Source organism: Herpailurus yagouaroundi, unplaced genomic scaffold (assembly GCF_014898765.1).
Source record: "Herpailurus yagouaroundi ecotype Mexico unplaced genomic scaffold, PumYag 355, whole genome shotgun sequence".
In the NCBI taxonomy this organism is placed as follows: Eukaryota; Metazoa; Chordata; class Mammalia; order Carnivora; family Felidae; genus Herpailurus; species Herpailurus yagouaroundi.
In genome coordinates this window covers 8,679,293-8,701,619 of record NW_024412572.1, presented here as the reverse complement: position 1 = coordinate 8,701,619, position 22,327 = coordinate 8,679,293, and the positions used below count along the sequence as shown (strand labels likewise).

Sequence of the window (22,327 nt, the reverse complement as noted above, 5' to 3'; positions counted from 1 at the left end):
CATGTTGCCACTGATAATAACAATATGCTGGGTCTTGTCTGGAGATCTCAGAACACTTTTAAGGCACACATTTCTTATCCTTGGGAGACAGTCTGATAGCATCGTCCATAGGGTAATTAAGGGCTGCTAGTCTGACCACACAATGAATCATTAGAAAGCCCAGAATCAGAACTCTGACTTGGAGCCTGCCTGGGTTCTGGAATGTGTTGCCTCATACTGTCTTAGAACTTTAACTCTGGCAGCCACCTGCCAGACTAGCCAAGCCTGCCTAACCTCTGCTCACTTCAGCTTAAATGTCACTTCCTCAGAGATACCTTCCCTTCACCTGCTGCAGCTCTCACTTACCTCCTGGGCTCCCCACGGTCTGTCCTTCTATCTGCATTGGGGCTTACCACCTGTGGCGCTTACCCCTCCAGCAGACCGCAGGGCATCCCCTGAGCAGGGGCCTGCTTCATCCTCTCTGTTTACCACTACATCCCTAACACCAATACTTCCAGAATCACTTCACGGTGGTTCCCTCTATCTCAAACCTGGCATTTGAAACTTGGTGTTAGGTAGGTGGGGTTGCCAAGGAAGATGCTGGAACAAATCCCTGCATTTCCTGAGCGGGTTAGCTGGTGACTGTGTGAACCTACAGTCCCTGTGGTATGTGTGATTCAGGGCCCTCACCCTGGCAATCGGCCCGTTTGGTGAGATGAACGCCTGCCTACACCCAAGACTCCAGGTGCTCAGCTGCAAGCCTGGTGGTTAGAAGTGGCACAGGGGCAGACCCAGAGGGGAGGGAGGGACACAGGTGACTGTATCCCTCAGCCACGTGGCCTTGCCAGGCACCAGGGAGCCAGGGAACAAATGAGGGGTGTTGCCAAGGAGGGTGAGTATCACCCTTCCTCCAGCTCCTCTGCCAGCAGCAGCCCCCGCCCTGTGGGAACGACACGTTGAAAATCCCTCCTCTGAGACCCAGGGGAATTTTCAGCTTTTTCCTGCTCCCTTGGAGGAGGAGACACCAAAGTGCAGCTCTTGTGTGTGGTTCTGTTGAGCTCCACCAGATCCCTCCCACCCCCTAAGTATCGAGAAACAATGACAGTGAGCAGATGTTTGCCCCCAAGCTGCTCAGGGCGAGGCAGCATCTCCCACTCCTGCCTTGTTGTGGGAGCCCCCCCCCCCCACTCCGTGGAGGAAGAGGATGCCTCCCAGTGGGTGGGAAGAGGGAGGGGTGGGGCATAGATTGAAGGAAGGAGAGCCAGGCCTAAAAGGTGCGGCAGATGGTGCCGAAAGGGAAATTCCTGTGTGCCAGAGACGGTGTCCTGGTTCTGTGTCCCAGCAGCTCTCTCCCCCACCCTCACCCTTCTGAGCTCATACTTCACGACACCCTTGTAAACGGAGTCCTGGGGTGGAAGGCCCCGCACCTTGCCCAGTGCACAGGCCATCCTACGCCTTCCTAAACCTTCATCCCCCACCCGCATGGGCCTTGCCTCCTTGGCCAGTCAGAATGATTTGCCAACAGCTTAGGGCCTTCTGTGCCTAAAGCCCACACTGCTTCCCTGGAACTTTACTCAAGTCTTATTCCCTAGAGCTGCAGAGAAGTTCTGCACGAGAACATTTCTAGCATCCTGGGAAATCGCTGAGTTGTTTGTGTTATCCTGTCTTCACTCACCTCAGATCACGAGTAGAGAGCAATGAAGCCTGAGACCCTCAAGGTTTAGGATTCCAAGGTTCAGTGTGCGCCTGACTGCTCAGCTGGGAGTTTCCTTTGCTTTTATGGATTTCAAGTGAGAACCACTTTACCGGTCAAGTAAATGGACCCCTAAAAACAGTGGACCCCCAAAACCACTGGACAGGAGTTTAGGGAGGTAGGGGTGCCATTTCTCAGGTGGATCAAAAGCAGACAAAGATTCCCTTGGGGTGGGGGAGGACCTAGGTCCCCAGGTGTTCTCTGTGGGGAAACAGACTACTGCCCTCCTCTGAATAGAATTGGAGGTCCCCATCCTCCTCAACACCCCCACCCCATCTCTACTATGGAACATTTTCATTTTTTCTTGGTAGAATGGGAAGCACTTTTCAAAGTTACAAGAACCTTCTGATCATGGCACTATTGGATATCCGAGAGCCAAGAATCATTTTTGTCTTCCTACAGGTGAGGGAAATGAGGTCACTTGTCAAGAAATGTACATTTTCTCAGAAAACATTGTTGCAATGGAAGCAGCAAGGCATAAAACAGAACCCAGGAACTGTTGAAAAGGTCGGTGGGTGTGTGTTCCTTGGGACTAGAGAGCCACCACAGACAGACTCATTCTTGGATGACATTCTGACTCTAAGCCTTCAAAATCCCCTCTTGGAGAGTGACGATCTGCTGGTTGGTGCTGGGATTCAGGTCACCCTCCTCACTGTAGGCTGGTGGCCTGACATTTCCAGGCCATGGCACAGTCTCAGACTTACCAGATCCTGTAACCCATGATCTGCTCTGCCTTTCAGCTATCACCCACCCTGTCTGAGCCTCAGTTCACTCACTTGTATCCAGAAGCCTCAACAGATAATTGAATAATTAAGTGAAATCATGTAAGTATGAATGGCTCTGATAGATCTTAAGAACTCCAATATTACTTTCCCCTTTTCTTAGGTTTCCCTTAAAGAGAAGTGGGGGTGGGGCATCCCTAAACGCAGACCTCCTCACTGCTCAGAGGCAAAGCCCACTGGCCAAAGTCCTGAAAAGGTAACACCCGCTAGTGCCTCCTGAACGTTCTCTGCCATGAGGATATAGTAGATAGTCTCAGCCTCGCAGGAGGTCGGTAGCACTCTCTCTGTTTTCACAGCTAAGGAAACTGAGGCTCAGAAAGATGAAACAGTTTATCCAAGGTCACAGAATTACAGAGGACAGCAAGGCTGGACTTCAGACTCTCAATCCCCTGTATTAACCACCAGACAGTGTTACCTGCCTCTCGCCCACCACTGCAGCAGAAAGGCAAACTCATTCCTGCATTCACCTCATAAGAACCTTGGCGTTATCTTCCTGGGGAGGCCTAGCCGGCCACACAAACAACCAAAGCAGTTTAGGGTGAAGGTCAGGGGCTGGCCGAACACGGGAGGCAGTCTCAGGCTGTGTCTGGCTGTGATTATGTCAGAGACTGGGCTGAAATACTGTAAGTGGTTAGGAGGGTGAAAGCGTGGGGTTGGGGGGGTGGGGCTGGTTAATTGAGATGGGAGGGGAACGTGGGGGTGAGTAGGCGCATCCAAGCTTTCAGATCCGGTGCTGTTCCCGTAAACAAGTACAACCCTCAGCTCCCTGGAGGGCCCGAGGAGCAAATGTGCGCATCTCTGCCTCCTTCCCAGCAGCTGTTCGCTGGAGGACACAGCCCTGCCATCTCCACAGTCCTTCACCAGGCTTTCCCCAGCCCCCAGCTCCAGCCTCAGGAAGTGGAGCTGCTGAGAATCTCTCCTCCAGCCTCGCCTCCTGCCGAGAGTGTCCTCTGCGTGAGCATTTCCTGGCCTAATTAAGCTGGGTAATGAGTAGCTAAGAGGGAGGGGATAAAAGCCCTAGGCGGCTTAGAGCTGGGACAGTTTATGACAGGGGCGTCTGCAGCTGGTGACACTCTTAGGAAAGTTATTTCTCATAACCTGGGAAGTTGCATGCTGTTTCCATAGCACAGTGAGCCCCAAGGTAAGCACAGGGAATATTGCACTTAAGAGGGACCAGCTGGAGGGTCCTGAGAGGGTCCTGAGTGGGGTGGTACTGGGGGGGTCTGAGAAAAGGACTGATCCCAGCTGCGGAGCAGTCCTGAGCCGCCCAGGCTAATGCCCTTGGCTTAGCCCCAGGCCGGGGTGTCCTTGGTGACCACGTGTGACTCCCCAGGGCTGGGGTTTTATGTTTCATTTGAATGATAGGACTGTGCACTGTGGGCAGTTTCCTAAGACCGTGTCCGCCCCGAGTAAGGAAATCTGAGCCAGACGCTGATCCTGACTCCCCTCAGTCTTCTTTTAAGGTGCCCAATATTGTGTCCTGGAAAATACCAAGCGCCCAGCAGCCAAGCAGGAGCCCTGGGGGACTGGGGAAGGCTGACAGCAGCCTGGCCTTTCAGAGACCTTCAAAGGCCAAAAGTTGACTGTTTCCACTTCCAAACTCTGCCTCAAGAACCCAACTCCACAACCACAGCCTGTGTACCTTGGCACCGTGTCTATTTCATTTGTTTAAATCACTTTGCACTCAGGCATTAGTTGGCCACCCCCCACCCCGCACCCCCTGCTCTGGTGTGTGAGGGGGAGGCAGTGTGTTGGGGCCTGGGTCTTGGAGTAGGTTTCATCACTAGAACAAGGGTTTCCCCCTGTACAATCAGGGCGTTGGCGATGCCTAGCCTCCAATGTGCTATGAGCGCACAACCTCCACTGTCCATGAGTCGGGGGGAATGGCCAAAACGTGGCCACATTTCCCAGGCCTTTCAAATTAGGGAACAGTATGTGCACTTTTACACCCAGGAGCAACTTGCTCTGATTATCAGTGTAGAGAAGAGCTGTACCCAGTGAATGTTACTGATGATGGAAGAGCTCAGCCTTCCTCCTGCACTCCAAAATCGCTATTTTGAACTTTTCTAATTTTCTTTCTTTTTTTTTAAGTAGGCTCCATGCCCAATGTGGGCCTTGAACTCAAGATCAAGAGTCATATGCTCTACCAACTAAGCCAGCAGGTGCCCCTTGATCCTTTCTAATTTTCTGAAGAAGACTGTTTCAGGCCATGTCCTCAGAACCCCACTTCCTCTTGGTGGCCAGAGCTCAGGGCCCACGGCTACAGGAAATTTGCAGAGTCCCTCCTTTTTTTTGTCTCTCTTCACTCTCTCCCCTTTGCTGTTCTCATAATCTTATCTACCCTCTTGGCCTGCTTCTCTTTCTTTTTAACCCATTTTTTATTGAGATATAATTAACATATAATTTGTATGAGTTTAAGATATAAAAAAATGGTTTACTCCATGTATATATTGTGAAATGCTTCTCTTTCCAAAGGAGAATGGTCAGATCACAAATAACCTGGTGTCTCCCATCTTTCCCTCCTGCTGTAGTTGTCCTTGGAATGGAAGGAGACTTGGTGGCCAGACGCCTGACCGGGGAGGGCAGGTCTGAGCTGCACCCCCCTCCTCTGCAAGGACGCCTGGGACTCTCAGAATTCTGAAAGGGGGGTTCTGGAGTTCTGAAGAGGGGAGAGCAGGCCTGGTGGCTTTCACTGTGACCTGACCACCCTGCACTGGGTGGCCAAGCCCAGAAGTCTCTGGCATCCTCCAGCCCTGCAGCAGCTGGGCAGGCCCTGGGAGCCAACTTACTCTGAATGTGTAATCCTGGTTAAAAAGAGAAAGGGGGAAAGATCTTGTAATTTCCCAAGACACAGGCAATTGAAACCTTATACTCTTGTCAAGGGAGTCCTTTCACTAAGAGAGGCAGGGAGAGACAGGGAGAGGGAGGAAGAAGGCGAAGGAGGAAGGAAGGAAGGTGTGAGAGAGGCCATTCGGGACCCAGCACTGGGCCCAGCTAGGCCATGAGTGCTCCGTGTGTCACCTACCCCAGTCATTGGCCTGATGCTGACTCTTGAGGAGAGCTGAGAGAAGAGGTCTACCGGGTGTGAGAGCAGCAGTGCCCGTGGCTTTTACACACCTGCCATCCCCCTCTGTCCTCTCTCCCTTGGAGCCTCTGTCCCTTCTCCAGAGGACCAGCAGCTCCTCCTTGCCTTCCCTGCCTTTTGTGGGAGGGGGGTCAAATGCAGTTGATAAAAATGCACAAAGGCCTTCAACACACCAATAAGAAGCAGTTCTTTCCTTCCTTCATCCAGCAAATAGTCATTGATCAATTGGATGAATGAAAGAAATACTATTCCATGCAGTCAAATGCATGGTCAGGGAGGAAAACCAGTCCAACCTGACTTGGAAGGGTCCTGGTTGCTCACCCTTTTTCAACTACAAAGGATTGCAGGTGTTTATCAGGCTAAAACCACAGAAATTTAGGGAGGCTGCTTTGGGACAAGCTCTGTGCTAAGTGTGGTTTGGGAGACACTGACATATATGGCAAAGCATCTGTCCGTGAGGTATAGCATGCCATCTGGCTGGAACAGCAAGGCCATGAGCCCAAACAAGTGGGGAACAATATACAAGGAAGTCCAATATGGAGCCCAAAGGTGTGATAGGGCCAGGGAATGGCCCCACAGGTCAGTTCTTTTGTATCTTACAGAGAAGGCTTTTTTTAGGTGAAAATTCCTAATGTCACTCTCTGAGTCAGCAGTGGTTTGTTGAGCTCCCATGGTGTGCCCGGTACTGGCCCAGGTACTGGTGATACAGCTGCGAACACAACAAACTCACCACCCTGGGGGAGCTCACCCTACAAGACTTGACTTCATTCTTATCCATGCACTCTTGTATTTCACAGTTCATTCATTCATTCATTTACTCATGTGCCATCCTTACTCAAAAAGGAATTAAGGTAGTTTATAATTAATGGATAAAACCAAATACTAGAATCTAGAAATACTAGATTCTAGATACTAGAAATTCTAGATTCTAGAAATACTAGAAATACTAGATTCAGGGAAGTGTGTAACACTGAGCCTAAAAATCAGCTCTGAGCTGCCTGGTGGTTGTGTCAAAAAGGGAAATAGTGTGTCTGATAAAAGAAGTATTTCTTGTGCAGGTCCCTTTGGGAACTAACATCCAGGCTCACTTATGACCACTATCCCATATGTACTCAGCCATGATCCAGTGCACGCAGTTTCTGCAGAAGCACAGGGCATTTGGCTCCTTCGCACATGTGTTCTCTCATCTGGAATGTTCTGCCTCCTTAATCTGAGTGAAGACCATTGGCCGTGCTTCAAGACCCAGCGCAGACATTATTTCCGCTCCGTGTCCTGTGATCAGGGCCGGATGTTTCCCTGTGTCCACAGTCCTCCTCCTACCCTGCTCCATCATAGCCCTCTCAGGGCACTGTAGCTGGTCCTTGTTTCTTTGCCCACCATCAGGTGAGCTTCTCCAGAGGTAGAGCCCTGTCTCCCATCTCCATGTTCCCAGGGCCGAGCACAGTGCCTGGTTCAGAGTATCCAACAAGTGTTTGCTACAAACAAAAAAAAATTTTTTGCACTTATTTACATGCCAAGCACCATGCTAATTTTCTTGCAAGTATTTAACCCTTACAATTTTACCCTGTAACATTGGTGCTATTATTATGCCAGTTTCACAGATGAAGAAACAGATTCAGTGGATTGCCTGAGGAATCCTAGTACGGAGCTAGCCTTCTAACGCAGGTTGGCCTCACTTTGAAGCCATTGGGGGGTATGAGGCATTTTTAATTCATGGCCTTTAATTAGAATTATTTTTTTCTTTAATGAGATTGCGAAGGAAAGAGTGAAAGTCTTCTCTCTCCCACAGTGGCTAGCACAGTGCTTTCTAGTAGGAATTTGCAAAAGCTTTTCTGGCAGCAATAGGTCTTAACAAAGAGAAGTGGAGAATTACACTGCTGGCTTGAAGTGCAGTAAGACGGAACTTTACGTTGCCCTAATTAGCCAGTTGGTTTAATCACATTTGTGGTGCTCACAGGCCTTAGAACTTCCAGCTGGAAGGGACCTTAGCTCTCATCAACTCTTAACTCCCACATTTCACAGCCAAAGAAACAGTTGCAGAGAGATGAAATGGCTTGTCTAAGGGCACACGTCTCATTAGTTACAAAGCAAGGGCAGAAACAGATCTGACTCCTACCACCCTGAATCATTCTCCACTTTGATGCACAAATTCAACTCTATTCTTCAAATAAGGTGAGAGGAAAGTCCAGAAGTGGGGAATTCCCTCTAAGACAGTGAGTGCCTCCTGGAGGGAGGGTGGGGGAGGTCAGTGGTGGGCACTGGCCAGCCTCTCCTTCCAGCCTGTTCAATAGCAGCCACTGCTGCTCCTTCCCCTTCCCACACCCACCATATTTCTTAGAATGGTCACTCATTGCCTTTTCCATGACTACATCTTCCTTCTCGGGTTGTGAGAGCCTCTCTTGCTTAAAAGAAAGGTATCAGCGAGCATCTATCCTAACATTTACTGACTCCGTACTATGAGCACAGCCCTGGTTCAGACTCCTAAAAGGAGGCCTGTTCTCCTAGCTCCTGACACCAGTTCTCAGCCAGGTCCTCTTTTGCCCCCAGGGGACACCCAGCTAGTGTCTGGAGACATTTCGATTGTCATAAGGAGGGGTTGGTGGTACCAGCATCTAGTGGGTGGAGGCCAGGGATGCTACCGAAAATCCTGTAAGGCACCAGACAGGTCCCCACAGCAAAGAATTCCTTGACCCAAAATGTCAGTAGTGCTGAGGCTGGGAAACCCTGCTCTCCAAGGAGAAGGAGGGAAGAAGTGTTCACTTACTTCTACCTGGAATATTTCACCTGCCTCCTCCCACCTCATGCAGTGGTTCTACATGGACCTTTTCAGAGTCTCTGGGTTTGCACCCGCCTTTCCACTGTCCATTTTCCGTTTGGTGTTTCCATTTTGTCTCCCACAGAATATAAACAATTTTACCGAGCACCAGGTGGGGCCTCAGCAGAATGCTTGGTGTTGCAGGCATGTTTCATTAACTTTGCCTTGTCACTTCACTTCACCTGAAGAATATGGAGTAGTGATAGTATTTCCATTTTACCGATGAGAGAACAGGCTCAGAGAGGTAATGTAACTTGTCCAGGGTCATTCCACCATTCACCGTTTCAAACCCAGCTCCTTGCTATCCAGTCTAATGTTGCTGCTACTTTCCACAAAATAGCATTGGTTTATGCAAACAGATTTGAAACATTTAGCAAATGGAAGCCAGGTTTATTTTCCTCAAACAAATCCACTCCCTGCTTGTCTATAAAACAGTAAAGAGAGAGCTCTGAGTTGTATGTCAAGTATACTTCAATTACAATTTTTACAGTTTATTTGTTTATAATGTTTATTCATTTCTGAGAGACAGAGAAAGAGTGTGAGCACGGGAGGGGCAGAGACAGAGGGAGACACAGAATCCGAAGCAGGCTCCAGGCCCTGAGCTGTCAGCACAAAGCCCACTGTAGGGCTCAAACCCATGAACCATGAGATCATGACCTGAGCCAAAGTCAAATGCTTAACTGACTGAGCCACCCAGGTGCCCCTACAATTTTTTTTTTTTGAGAGCTCTGAGGAACTAGGGAAGCCTGAGGGTGAAGACAGGCTAGTACACTGTCTTCCCAGTTACATTGGCTTCAGCTTCTGAGAACTCAGGTGAGCCAGTAGTAACCCAAATTTAAACTCTAAATTGCCAAGGAGTCCTCTGGGGGATCCTCCTGACACACACCTCCCCTCCCTGGGAGGCACTCATCCACCCACCGAGGTCTTCAGTAATGCCTACAATTGGCACTGGGGACTTATTAAACAGCACCAACTCAGAGCTTCTGCCTACCAGAGTCTGTTGTGACAACCTTTATTTTGGTAATAAGAATATACCGTGTGTGTGTGTGTGTGTGTGTGTGTGTGTGTGTGTGTGAGAGAGAGAGAGAGAGAGAGAGAGAGAGAGAGAGAGAGAGAGAGAGCATGCATGCAGGCTACCAAAAAGATGGCCTTTATTCAGGGTTTAAACTGGGCCTTGGCCTCCTGGCCTCTCTGAGCTGTTTCCTGCTGCCCTCCATCCCAGGGATCTGCCTCCCCTGCAGTCTGGATTGGAGCTGGGCCCCTCCTGGCTTCTGCTCAGGTTAACCCCTTCCTTCTAGCTTTCCTGTGCTTGGCAGAGGGGCTCTGGGCCAAGTGGCCAGACACTCACTGGCTCCAGGGCTGTGGATGCCATAAACTCATTTTCCTTGGGGACCCAGAGCTCCACGAATTACTTTCAGAAAGCACAACTGTTTTGTTTGAAATGGCTCTGGGAAGGGGGAGAGCCCAGGGCTCTGTACACATGTTCCTCATTTGCCATTGGTGGGGAGCAAGGGGCAGAGGGGGGCTGTGGAGGGGCGAGCTGAGGGTGTGCTGGGGAGGCAGGCACAGGAGGGGAGAGCCGATGGCAGCTGCTGCTGCTGGGAAGTTTGGCTTCAGGGAGGAATGGAGGGAGAGAATGCTAGGAAGAAGGGGTGGGACTTGGGGACAGGGGCGGTGTCATGGGGGAGGAGGGAGCAGGTGGTGACTTGTTTATCTGCTCAGCTGTTTTGTGTCCAGGAGCCTGAGAGAGAGACAGAAGCAGCTGGGAGAAGAGAAAGCAACCCGGCCAGGGGCCCTCGTGGTCCCTCTGCCCTAGCCACGGGTTCTGAAACCACAGCAAAACCACCAGAGAGTGATTCACAGGGGTATAGGCTGCCCTCCGCCTACTCTGAAAGGTTTCTTTGGGGCCCACATGCTAGTTTCTGCTGGGCAAACACCCTGGCAATGCCCTCCTGGCCTTGGAGCAGCGGTGCTGATCGGTAGGCATTCCTGCTGGGTTAATACTGGCACAGAATCACGTAAATTTTCCTGGGCCTTAGTCTGCTGTACTCCCATTTGTGGCTTGGCACAGTCCTTGGGGGCCAACCAGCTAGCTCTTAGCTTTGGTATCAGCCGGTATCAAACCAATGAAAATTGTCCCTGGTGGAAACAGGATACCTGTCCCCACCCCTGCTCTGTTCTCCCCAGTGACTCCCCTCACTTTCAAGGCAGCCCAGTTTGGATTTCCCTCTTCAACTGCCCAAGACCTTATTGGTCTCCTTCGAGCCCCAGTGCTAGTCACATTTGCATGCTAAATTGTTCGTTGGCAAGGCTAGGCTGCAACTCAATTTGCCTTGATGTCTTTTGACCAGGTTAATAAACACACCAGCCCTCTCTGCACCTGAGGATCCGGAACAAAGTTATGCTCTAATTATAATGCAATTTCAAGAGTTTGCTTGTCCCCGCCCCGTTGGCTCTTTCTCCATCTTATTATTTTCTTGTTGTTTGTTTAAATGAGAACATTTACTGGAACTTCTGTAGATGACTCCCTTTCCCTCCTCCCCTAGAGATGAGTCTGATGCCAGCAGACTTTTTTTTGCCTCCCTCTGAGTGCACAAAGCCAAGGCATCTCTGTTGACAAAGGGTCTGCTTCTTTGGCACTGAGCCTGGTGTTTGGGGACACTAAGAAACACAGATGCCTTTTGCATACATCTCCGATGCAGTCAGTGGCCACCAGCTTTTTTAGCAGCCCAAAACAACAACTCAGGAAGACCACAAGTCCCAGCTTGCTGCTCTCTGAGCACAATGCCCATCAGAACTGTATGGCACCCACAGAGTGGGAAGGATGGCAAAGGCCTGTGGGCGGATGGATGGATTTGGGGAAGGAAGAACAGTGAGACTGTCTGTGGGGTGGTGAGGCAGAGTGACTGTCTCGTGGGAGAGGCTGGCCCGAGTGGGAAGGGGTGGGAGTGTGGAGTCAGTGGCTAGCTTCTAGTTAGTACCTGTTTTGCTCCTAACAAGGGAAGTGGTTCAGGGCTAGGTATTTCCCTTCTCTGGACCCTGCTGTGTAAAATGCAGGACTAGAGCCTCTGATCTCAGAGTCCTTTTCTACTTGACAAATTTGCTTGCTTTTAGATTGCTAATTTCTTTGCCTATAGCCCATTTCCTTTTCCAGAGGCCAGGTAACCAAATAAAATCACCCCTTAATGGTGGTTACTAATATAGCCAGCTCAAGTGACTGCCTGTTTTCCTGAACCCAGATGCTCTAGCTGTAGCCCAGTTAAAACTTTCATCATGGGGAAACTCTGGAAGTTTCCTTCTTACAGGTCGGGGGGCTCCAAAGGGCAGAAGAGCCAGGATACCATCTTTGAGCATTTCCTGTCCAGTTTTATATGGAATCAATGGCCCCTCCACCAGACCTCCTGTGCCATGTATACCTTCTCCCTCTTTTGGAAAGTTCCCTGAGCTCCACCTTATACAAGTAAGATTAGTGCTCTTTGGCTTCAGATGTAATCTGTTCAATTTTCCAAATGTTTTTTGAGCACTTAGTCTGTGACCAACATTGCTGGACCCGAAGGAATGCAGAAGACATATGACCTGGTCCTGATCCTAACAGAATTGGCTGACCTGTTGGTAGCCAATGCTTACATATGAGACCATTAGAGGACTATTCTGTCCTACATCTCCCATTCTCCCTACAACCTTAATGAACATGGGAAAAGAAGGTGGGAGTGGAATTTCTTCCTATGTCTAAGAAAACTGGCTGTGACCGGGGTGCCTGGGTGGCACAGGTTGGCTGAGCATCTGGCTCTTGATTTCAGTACAGGTCGTGATCTCATGGTTCGTTAAGCTCGAACCCCAAGCTGGGCTCTGTCTGACAGCACAGAGCCTGCTTGGGATTCTCTCTCTCTCTCTCTCTCTCTCTCTCTCTCTCCCTCTTTCTCTCAAAATAAATAAATTAAAAAAGAAAAAGGAAAACTGGCTATGAGAAATTTATTCAGTTAGATTGCACTTAGAAGTACTCTATCTGGGCTCCTGGGTAACTCAGCCAGTTAAGCATCTGACTGTTGGTTTCAGCTCAGGTCATGATCTCACTGTTTGTGAGTTTGAGTCCCACATCAGGCTCCATGCTGACAGCTCTGAGCCTTCTTGGGATTCTCTCTCTCTCTCTCTCTCTGCCCCTCTGCCACCTGTTCTCTCTCTCTCTCAAAATAAATGAATAAACAAAAAAATTAAAAGGAAAAAAAAGAAGAGGTGCCTGGGTGGCTCAGTTGGTTAAGAGTCTGACTTTGGCTCAAGTCATGATCTCATGGTTCATGGGTTCAATCCCCATATTGGGCTCTGTGCTGACAGCTCAGAGCCTGAAGCCTGCTTCAGATTCTGTGTCTCCCTCTCTCTCTGCCCCTCCCTGACTCACACTGTAGTGCTCTTTCTCTCTCTCTCAAAAATAAATAAATATTTTAAAAAATTAAAAAATTTTTTGAATACCAAAAAAAACCCCACAAAAAAACTTTTTTGAAGACCTGTTGTATGCAAGCTCCTATGGCAGAATGAGGGTTTGGGTGGGGAGATAGACAAGTCAGGCGTGATTCTTCTCAGGGAGCTTATAATCTCTAAAAATATTCTTCAAATCTGTATTTTTGGCCCACTTTTCCATATGAGTTATGTGATCATTTTCTCAAATTCTGTTAAGTTCACTGGTGTTTTATGGAAAATGTGCTAAGTCTGCTAATTGATTGGGGAGCCTCAACCTCATTTTTGGTCTTCATAGCCAGGAATGACTTTCTACTCTAACTTCAGGGCCCAGACTTGCTGCCCGTTATCTTACTGTGCTATTTCTTTTTTCCATCTTTATTGATATAAAATTGATTCATGACATCCTGTAAGTTTAAAGTGTACAGTGTGTTGATTGATACATTTATTTTTTTAATTTTATTTATTTTTTTATTTTTTTCAACGTTTTTATTTATTTTTGGGACAGAGAGAGACAGAGCATGAATTGGGGAGGGGCAGAGAGAGAGGGAGACACAGAATCAGAAACAGGCTCCAGGCTCTGAGCCATCAGCCCAGAGCCTGACGCGGGGCTCGAACTCACGGACCGCGAGATTGTGACCTGGCTGAAGTCAGACGCTTAACCGACTGCGCCACCCAGGCGCCCAGATACATTTATATCTTAGTATGCTTTTAACTCTGTTCCTATTCTTGCTGGGAGGCATGCCCAGGAGGGACTTTTGCTCTTCTGTATAGGGTCTGTCTTCCTCAGGGGCCCCTTTATGGGAGACATATTTATCTTCATTCCAAGTCACCAATTAGGAATCCCACCTTGGTTGTCCAGCCCTAGAACCAGTTCTTCCTGCTCTGCTTCTAGGGGCCTCAGCCGACTCTAAGCTCCTTCAAGCCTCAGAGAGTCCAGGCTGAAGTGTCAGGGGAGCCCAACAGCTGGGCAGAACACCAAGGGAGGAGACCAGCTGGGCAAAACTTGACCAACAGAGGCCCTGGCTTCAGGTCTCCATCCTATGATCATCTTCATTTAGTTTGTAAACTTTTTGTTATGAAAGCCCCCCCCATTTTTATTATGTTTGAAATACATGCAAATAGAAAAACTGTACAAAGAATCTTCATATATCTACCACCCAGATTCAACAATGGTAAATATTTTGCCATATTTGCTCATTCTATCTATTCTCTATACCCCTACCTGTTATCTCTATGTCTTCGAATTATTTTAAAGTAAATTACAAACAGTGATTTTCCCCTTCAGAAACATCTCCAGAAAGTAAGGATATTGTCCTAGAAAATAATTATCTAATTTAATTTAATAACAGGGCCATATTCAAGTTTTCCCATCTGCCCCCAAATACCTTTCGAGGTTGGTTTTTTGAAACCAGGACACAATCAAGAATCATGAATTGTGTTTTGTTGTTATTTTTCTCATCCATTTTAATCTAGAACAATTACTTCTCCTTTTACAGTGTTGGTGATTCTTTTTTTTTTTTTAAGTTTATTTTTTAAGGGAGAGAGAGAGAGAGAGAGGAGAGGAGGGGCAGAGAGAGAGAGAGAGAGAGAGAGAGAGAGAGAGAGAATCCCAGGCAGGCTCCACGCAAGCACGAGATCATGACCTGAGCCAAAGTTAGACACTTAACCAACTGAGCCACCCAGGTGCCCCTCATTTTTTTTGTTTTTTGTTTCTTTGGTTTTTTTTTAATGTTTATTTTTGAGAGAGAGAGAGAGAGGTAGAGAGAGGGGGACAGCGGATCCGACGTTCGCTCTACACTGACAGCAGTGAGCCCGATGTGGGGCTTGAAACCACAAACTACCAGTTCATGACCTGAGTCAAAGTTGTCTGCTTAACCAACTGAGCCACCCAGGGGCCCCAGTGTCATCGATTCCTGAAGAGACAGGTACTGACCTGTATATCTCATACACAATTTCATACCATGATTTTGTCTGATTATTTCCCCATTGTATTGTTTTTTTTTTTTTAATTTTTTTTTCCACGTTTTTATTTATTTTTGGGACAGAGAGAGACAGAGCATGAACGGGGGAGGGTCAGAGAGAGAGGGAGACACAGAATCGGAAACAGGCTCCAGGCTCTGAGCCATCAGCCCAGAGCCTGACGCGGGGCTCGAACTCCTGGACCGCGAGATCGTGACCTGGCTGAAGTCGGACGCTTAACCGACTGCGCCACCCAGGCGCCCCCCCCATTGTATTGTTTAACTTGTTCCTTTATCTTTATATTTCCTATAAACTGAAAGTTAAATCTACAAGGTTTGATTAGATTCTGGTTAAAACTTCTTGGCAAGAACACATCTTAGGTATTGCCTCTGGTTCTGTCTTAATAACAGAGGTTGTCATCAGGAGGCTATTTCCAGAGTAGGGGACAGGTGAGAAAGGCAGAATGTGGGATGAAAGGGCCTGGCACTTCCCTCAGCTGGCTACTATAACAAATCTCAGCATGTGTGCCCGGGCACAGGAGCCTTCCTTTACTGACTGGGAGCTTAAGAGGCAGGCTCAGGCTCAGGACTCAGGGGTAAAAGCCTGATGGCCAGAAAGCAGTTGTTCAGAGCCGTGAGCTGCAGTGAAGGCCCCTCCTGGGAGTGTGGTGACAACCCTGGCCCCTTCTTCTGGATCTGAGTGGCATTGGCCAGCAGACTTCGGAGACAGAGGGAGCGCTGCAATTTTTCAGCTTTTTGGTTTCAAGCAACCTACTTGCACACTTTGAGCCTTGGTTTCCTTGTCTATGAAATGGGCCCTGTAATTATCCCACATAATAGTGTAGTTTTAGAGAGTGGCATTATGACAAGGGATAACTGGCACGTAGTGGGTGTTCAGTAGATAGAAGCTGGTATTAGTGAGTAGAGCTTTGGGCACAGCAACGGGCCCATGGCCGGTGCTTGGGGCTGCCCTCTCCTCAGCCCAGCAACAGGGTGACCGAAGACTATTCCCCCAGGTGTTGGGGTGGGGTGAGGCTTGAAGCAGCTGTAGCCTTCCTGACATAAGGGACTATTAATTCTCTAATTAAAACAAGCCCATGGGTGGAGGCTGGCAGCAAACAAAGCCATTTCACAGGCCTTCAGAGCTGGCCACCAGTACATGGTTTGGCAGGTGACCTTCTTTGCCTGCTTGCTAATTTAATCCGGGATTGCTGGTGGAAGTACATCTGCCATGGCAAGGTCTGTGCATTTGTCCTTTGTTTCTTTGGTTAACCTCAGAGACTTTTGTAATACAGTTTTTGGGTCATATCATTTGCACATAAACTCTGGAGTCAAAATGAGGAAAACTCAACCTCTTGAAATTTAAAAACAATACCAACATAAATTGGTTGAACGTAGCTTTCTACATGAGAAACCCACCCCAAAATATGGTTAAAAAATTGAGCAAGTGATAGGGAGCAGGGAAGTGTCCCAGTTGGCAATAGGACTTATGATTAGAATGTTACACTTTGGTCAGGATGCTTTAGGTTTTAAATAACAGAATGCATAAGTAGAAGTGGCCTGAACAATAAGGGCATAGCTGATCTCACATGACTGGAAGTCCAGCATGAGATGTCTGGATGATTTGGCAGCTCAACAACATCAGGGCTCTATTTCATCCTCTCTGTGATTCTCTTGGCTTTGCCCTCATGATCACAAGGTGGCTGCTGTAGCACCAAGTGTTACGTACCATTGTGACAATAAACAAAGATGACAAAAAGGGGGAATCTGCTCTAAATGTCCCCCAGCCAATGTCCTTATCCCCTTATGTCTCTGACTAGAGAAGGTCATATACCTATCCTAAGCCAATCACTGTCAAAGAGACCTGGGTCCCTAGCATGGGTCAGGCCAGTCGTATTTGGCTCCCAAGGGCTGGCTCCACCTTCCCTGAAAATATTGCCACTCTGAACAAAATGGTAAGGAACAAAGGAGAAATTGAGTAGACAACCAGCAAAGTCTACCTTAGTAACTAAAGAAGGTCATCCTCTGATCAGCTGCGTTACGAGCTCCCTGAGAAGTGTGTCTGCACTGAGTCTAGCAAAGTTAAGCCAAAAAGCAAGATTCAAGAAATGCCATCTTTATGTGCAGGGAGAGGTAGATTCCAAAGAGACAGCAAGAAAAGAAGCAAACTCTGAGCTTTCCTTTGCCACATCAGGTACAAACCCTAATTGTGAAGTTTCAAAATAAGACATGTGGCTTTGCTTTCACAGAATTTTGCCCAAGTAAAAAGAGCAGCTCCTTTTTGGTGAGAACCAAAAGCTATCTTTGTAACAACGACACAGACACAATGGCTCTGCCGTCTGCCAAGAGCCATACAGCCAGGTGCCTGGGTCTGTAGGGCAAATGTGGGGCCATGGTTCTGGGGCCCCCTCCTGGGCCCCCTCACTAATTTCATGAGGAACTGGCAAGTACGTTTTGTTTTTGTTTGTTTTTGAAGATGAAAATAATATTTATTTATTTATTTATTTATTTATTTATTTAATATAATTTATTGTCAAATTGGTTTCCATACAACACCCAGTGCTCATCCCAACAGGTGCCCTCCTCAATGCTCATGACCCACTTTCCCCTCTCCCTCACCCCCCATCAACCCTCAGTGTGTTCTCAGTATTTAAGAGTCTTTTATGGTTTGCCTCCTTCCCTCTCTGTAATTTTTTTCCCCCTTCCCCTCCCCCCTGGTCTTCTGTTAAGTTTCTCAAGATCCACATATGAGTGAAAACATATGGTATCTGTCTTTCTCTGCCTGACTTATTTCACTTAGCATAACACTCTCCAGTTCCATCCATGTTGCTACAAATGGCCAGATTTCATTCTTTCTCATTGCCAAGTAGTATTCCATTGTATACATAAACCACATCTTCTTTATCCATTCGTCAGTTGGTGGACATTTAGGCTCTTTCCATAATTTGGCTATTGTTGAGAGTGCTGCTATAAACATTGGGGTACAAGTGCCCCTATGCATCAGCACTCCTGTATCCCTTGGGTAAATTCCTAGCAGTGCTATTCCTGGGCCATAGGGTAGATCTATTTTAATTTTTTGAGGAACCTCCACACTGTTTTCCAGAGTGGCTGCACCAGTTTGCATTCCCACCAACAGTGCAAAAGGGTTCCCGTTTCTCCACATCCTCGCCAGCATTTATACTCTCCTGATTTGTTCATTTTAGCCACTCTGACCAGTGTGAGGTGGTATCTCAGTGTGGTTTTGATTTGTATTTCCCTGATGAGGAGTGACATTGAGCTTCTTTTAAGTGCCTGTTGGCCATCTGGATGTCTTCTTTAGAAAAGTGTCTATTCGTGTCTTCTGCCCATTTCTTCACTGCATTATTTGTTTTTTGGGTGTGGAGTTTGGTGAGTTCTTTATAGATTTTGGATACTAGCCCTTTATCCAATATGTCATTTGCAAATATCTTTTCCCATTCCGTTGGTTGCCTTTTAGTTTTGTTGATTGTTTCCTTTGCAGTGCAGAAGCTTTTTATCTTGATGAGGTTCCAATAGTTCATTTTTGCTTTTAAATCCCAGCAAGTACATTTTGTTTGAAAGGAGCCAGCTACCAGTTTTGCCTTGCATAAAGGAAGGTCCAATTTTGTTCAATCTTGTTTTTTCAAGAACTTAAAATTTTAAATTTTTGTGTGAAATTGTCTCATTTTATAAAACTAGCAAAAAGAATCTTTTTTAGTATTTTAAATCTGATGGACCAAAGACAACATCTGTGGGTCATATTTTGAATTGCAGGTAAGTGGGTATAAAGGACATTATTAGGGCAATGGAAACGTTTTAAAATGTATTGAAGATAATGTTTATGCAATTTAACTTGGTAAATTTACTAAAGATCATTCAATTGTACAGTTGAAATAGATGAATTATGTGAAATATGCCTCAATAAAGAACACAAAAAATTTTTGACCTGTAGGCTGTAGGCCTGCTGTGTATGGACTAGAATATTATTCCTAAGGTCTTTCCAGCCCTGCTTTTGGTGTTTAAAGTCACCAACACTGCTGATAGCTGAGAATTGACAATATCAGTTTGTGAGAGAGGGAGTAAATCCTAGTAGTTACTATGTGGGCCATGGAGTCATTTGAGTTCAATTCTACCTTCCCCAATTACTAGCCACATGACCTGAGGCAAGTTAACTCTCTAAGCTAGTTACCTTCTTGAGACTCAGTTTTTTCATCTCTACAATGGAATGGTAATAATAATACCTATATTCTGGTTTCTGTTCAGATCATATAACTTGCCTTAATAATAATACCTAGAAGATTAAATGAATATCATGTAAAAACATCTGGTACAATAGAAGCCTTCAAGTAAGAATACATTTATTATTAGGTATTCTTGTCACAAAGCATATCTACCCATCTTGAGCCTGGACTGTGGGCCTCTCCTTTTCCTTCCTGGGAGATGGGCTATATACTGCTGTTGAGTGCGGTGCACTGAAAATACCATTGCTAATGCTCCATAATGCCTGGGGAAGGAGGGCTGTCTCTACATGTTGGAGGTTCACAGTGCTCACAAATTTTTAACCCACATTTTCAGCATGAAGAGTTTAGATTCAGGACTTCCCAGGGCTTCCAGGAGCTGTGTGTGAGAGAGAGCAGGAGAGCAGGGATACTAAAGTAGTACCCATGGAGAAACTCAGGTTTAGGTTCCTTTTCCTCAGGAACTCAAGGAAGGTTGATTCTCATCTTTCTGTTCCTGTAGTTAAAGCCAGATTCATGCTGAATCAATTCTTATGAACTGCTAGTATCCTTTGGAAGTCACACACCAGAGACATAGAGGTTGAATGATGGGGTGCCTGGGTGGCTCAGTCGGTTAAGTGTCTGACTTCTTCTCAGGTCATCATCTCATGGTTCATGGGTTTGAGCCCCGTGTTGGGCTCTGTGCTGACAGCTCAGAGCCTGGAGCCGGCTTCAGATTCTGTGTCTCCCTCTTTCTCTGCCCCTACACTGCTTGCCCTCTTTCTCTCAAACAAATAAACAAACAAAAAGAAGTTGAATGAGGATGCCGTGACCCTCCACCCTCCGCATGCAGTTAGTTTCTCTGTCAGTGTCCAGCAGTGTGGACTGTGTGTCAAACCCGGCACCGACTTGGGGCACGCTGGAACTCTGGGATTCCAGGAGCTGTAAGGAAGCTTGCACTGGCCATCTCCATTTGTTTGATTTTGCCCTGCCTATCTCCACTCTACCCCAACAAATGTTGCTTCTGAAAGGGGCACTTTCTCAATGAAAGTGAATTCTAATCTACTTGCTTCAGACAGTTTTTAGAGATATTCCCAACTTATCATCTGAAAGGAAGGCATTTTGGCCATTACTAGGCCCTGGTCACTGCCCTGTGGACTCCTGTGCATAGAGGAGCAAGGGCCCACCAAGCAGAGCTCCTCCCACACCAAGAAACCTAGGAGGGGGCCATTCCCCATGCTACGCACAGGTGAACTGGGGGTGAAAACAGAGGGGCCTTTTGGAAGGACAGCGTGGGGTTCAGGAGAAGCGAGGAGACCCCGCTTGCACTCCCAGGCCAATCTGGACCCCTGGGACCAGAAACGAGAGGGGAGAGAAACACAAGTCAAGCTAGGCAGTTCTAGCCCTCAGTTCCTTGTGTTCTCTGTCCTCTCTGCCTGGCTCTGATTGCTTGTCTTTGTCTAATTCTACAGGCTCCTCCTACTGCCCACATCCTGTCAACTGATGCCCTGTTTGGTCAATAAGTAGCCACGGGCTTCCTAAACAAATATGGGCATAATTACCAGCAACTCAGAGGACTGAGGGACTTGGGGTGCAGTGGGAACGGGGCACAGGTGTGAGCTTATTCAGCCTGTCCTATTGAAACTCACTGTCAGGTCTGTGTGCATAGGTGGGGTGGGGACCCCCTTTCTCATATGCTTTCACAGGGGCAAAGCCACCCAGAGAAAGCTTTCAGCTCATATTTGGTGTTAGGTGGAGGGGGGTGGGGGAGACAATGGTGAGCAGAGCAAGACCCACGCTTGGCTTGTGATTTTAGAAACTTGAAACTGCAGATCTTGAGTCATCCATGTGATCAAGGCTTTCTAACTGGCTTTTACTGTTTGTTTTTTTTTTTTTTTTTGAGGGAGGGGAGGGGAAGAGAAGGAGAGAAAGAATCCCAAGCAGTCTCCCCCACAGTCAGCTTGGAGCCTGACACAGGGCTTGATCTCATGACTACGAGACCATGACCTGAGCAAAACCAAGAGTCGATGCTTAACTTGACAGAGCCACCCAGGGACCCCAAGGCTCTTACTGTTCTGAGCAGCAAAATCTGTAGCATGAACAATGGCTCAGACTAATGAATGCTTCAGTCTGAGTAATTGAGCTGTTCTCGCTCCGCTGCCCCATCGATCCTCCTTGTTCTGAAGCACTGCGTGATTGAGAACTCATATATTGCCTGGTGGTGTTCCTGTTGTATCATAGGAGTTCCTCCGGCCGCCCCAGCAAGAATTACAAGCTTTTTCAAGACTGGGATCCAGCATGTGTGATACTACTTTAACCTCCACCACTCAATAAATCCTCCTTGATTATATCAGACAATACCTGCATTGCAGTGGGGGCCTTGGCTTTCAGCTTTTGTGGCTTTACCTTCACAATTCTTGGCACAGAGAGGCACTCAATTAATAGTTCCTAGATGCAGAGTGATTTTTTTTTTCATTAACAAGGGACAAGAACGACCTTTCTGATATTTTGCAGGGGGTGCTTAAATCAAAACTTGTTCTGCTGATTCTAACACAGCCCTGCCTTCTCTTCATGGTTCCTTCAATTAGTAAGCTGGATTGATATTAGGGACACCTGGGTGGCTCAATCGGTTGAGCATCCCACCTTTCCTCAGGTCATGATCTCACAGTTTATGAATTCCAGCCCCACATTGGGCTTGCTGCTGTCAGCCTGTCAGAGCAGAGCCCGCTTCGGATCCTCTGTCCTCCTCTCTCTGCTTGGGCTCTCCCAAAAATAAATAAATATTTTTTTTAAAAAAAAGGAAGAAAAAAGATGGGTTGATGTTATTTATTTCTTAGTAGTGTTCTGGGATGAACTGTGTCCCTCCAAAATTCATACGTTGATGAAAACAGGGTCCTTTAAAGAAGTTAAAATGAGGCTATAAGAGTGGGCCCTAATCCAGTCTGACTGGTGTCCTTCTAAGAAGAGGAAATTTGGCCACACAGAGGGACACCAGGTGTGCACACACACAGAGGAAAGGCCATGTGAGGACACAGTGAGAAGGTGGCCACCTGCAAGCCAAGGAGAGAGGCCTCAGAAGGAACCCAATTGGCTGACACTTTGATCTTGGACTTGTAGCCCCCAGAATTGTGAGTAAATAAATTTCTGTTGTTTAAGGCACACAGTCTGTGGTATTTTGTTATTTTGTCATGGCAATTATAACAAAGCAATACAGATAGAGATGTTGAGACCAACCCCCCCACCCCAGAAGGGAAGTATCTTCTGTCACAGATGAAGGGCTCAAGCT

At 47.3% G+C, this 22,327-nt stretch overlaps 1 long non-coding RNA gene across 4 annotated transcripts; it reads left to right on the top strand.

Annotated features, from left to right (window-relative positions):
- The first annotated feature begins 233 nt into the window (after positions 1 to 233).
- On the top strand, positions 234 to 14,959 carry LOC121021986 (uncharacterized). 4 transcript variants are annotated; one of them, XR_005786765.1, is made up of 6 exons: positions 234 to 362; positions 1,660 to 1,769; positions 2,135 to 2,239; positions 2,473 to 2,556; positions 3,331 to 3,655; positions 14,915 to 14,959. It is a non-coding gene; the product is annotated as an uncharacterized LOC121021986 (long non-coding RNA). The 4 variants fall into 4 exon arrangements; XR_005786763.1 differs by lacking the exon at positions 14,915 to 14,959 and having other exon boundaries at positions 3,331 to 4,877; XR_005786766.1 differs by lacking the exon at positions 14,915 to 14,959 and having other exon boundaries at positions 3,328 to 4,877.
- The last annotated feature ends 7,368 nt before the right edge of the window (positions 14,960 to 22,327 follow it).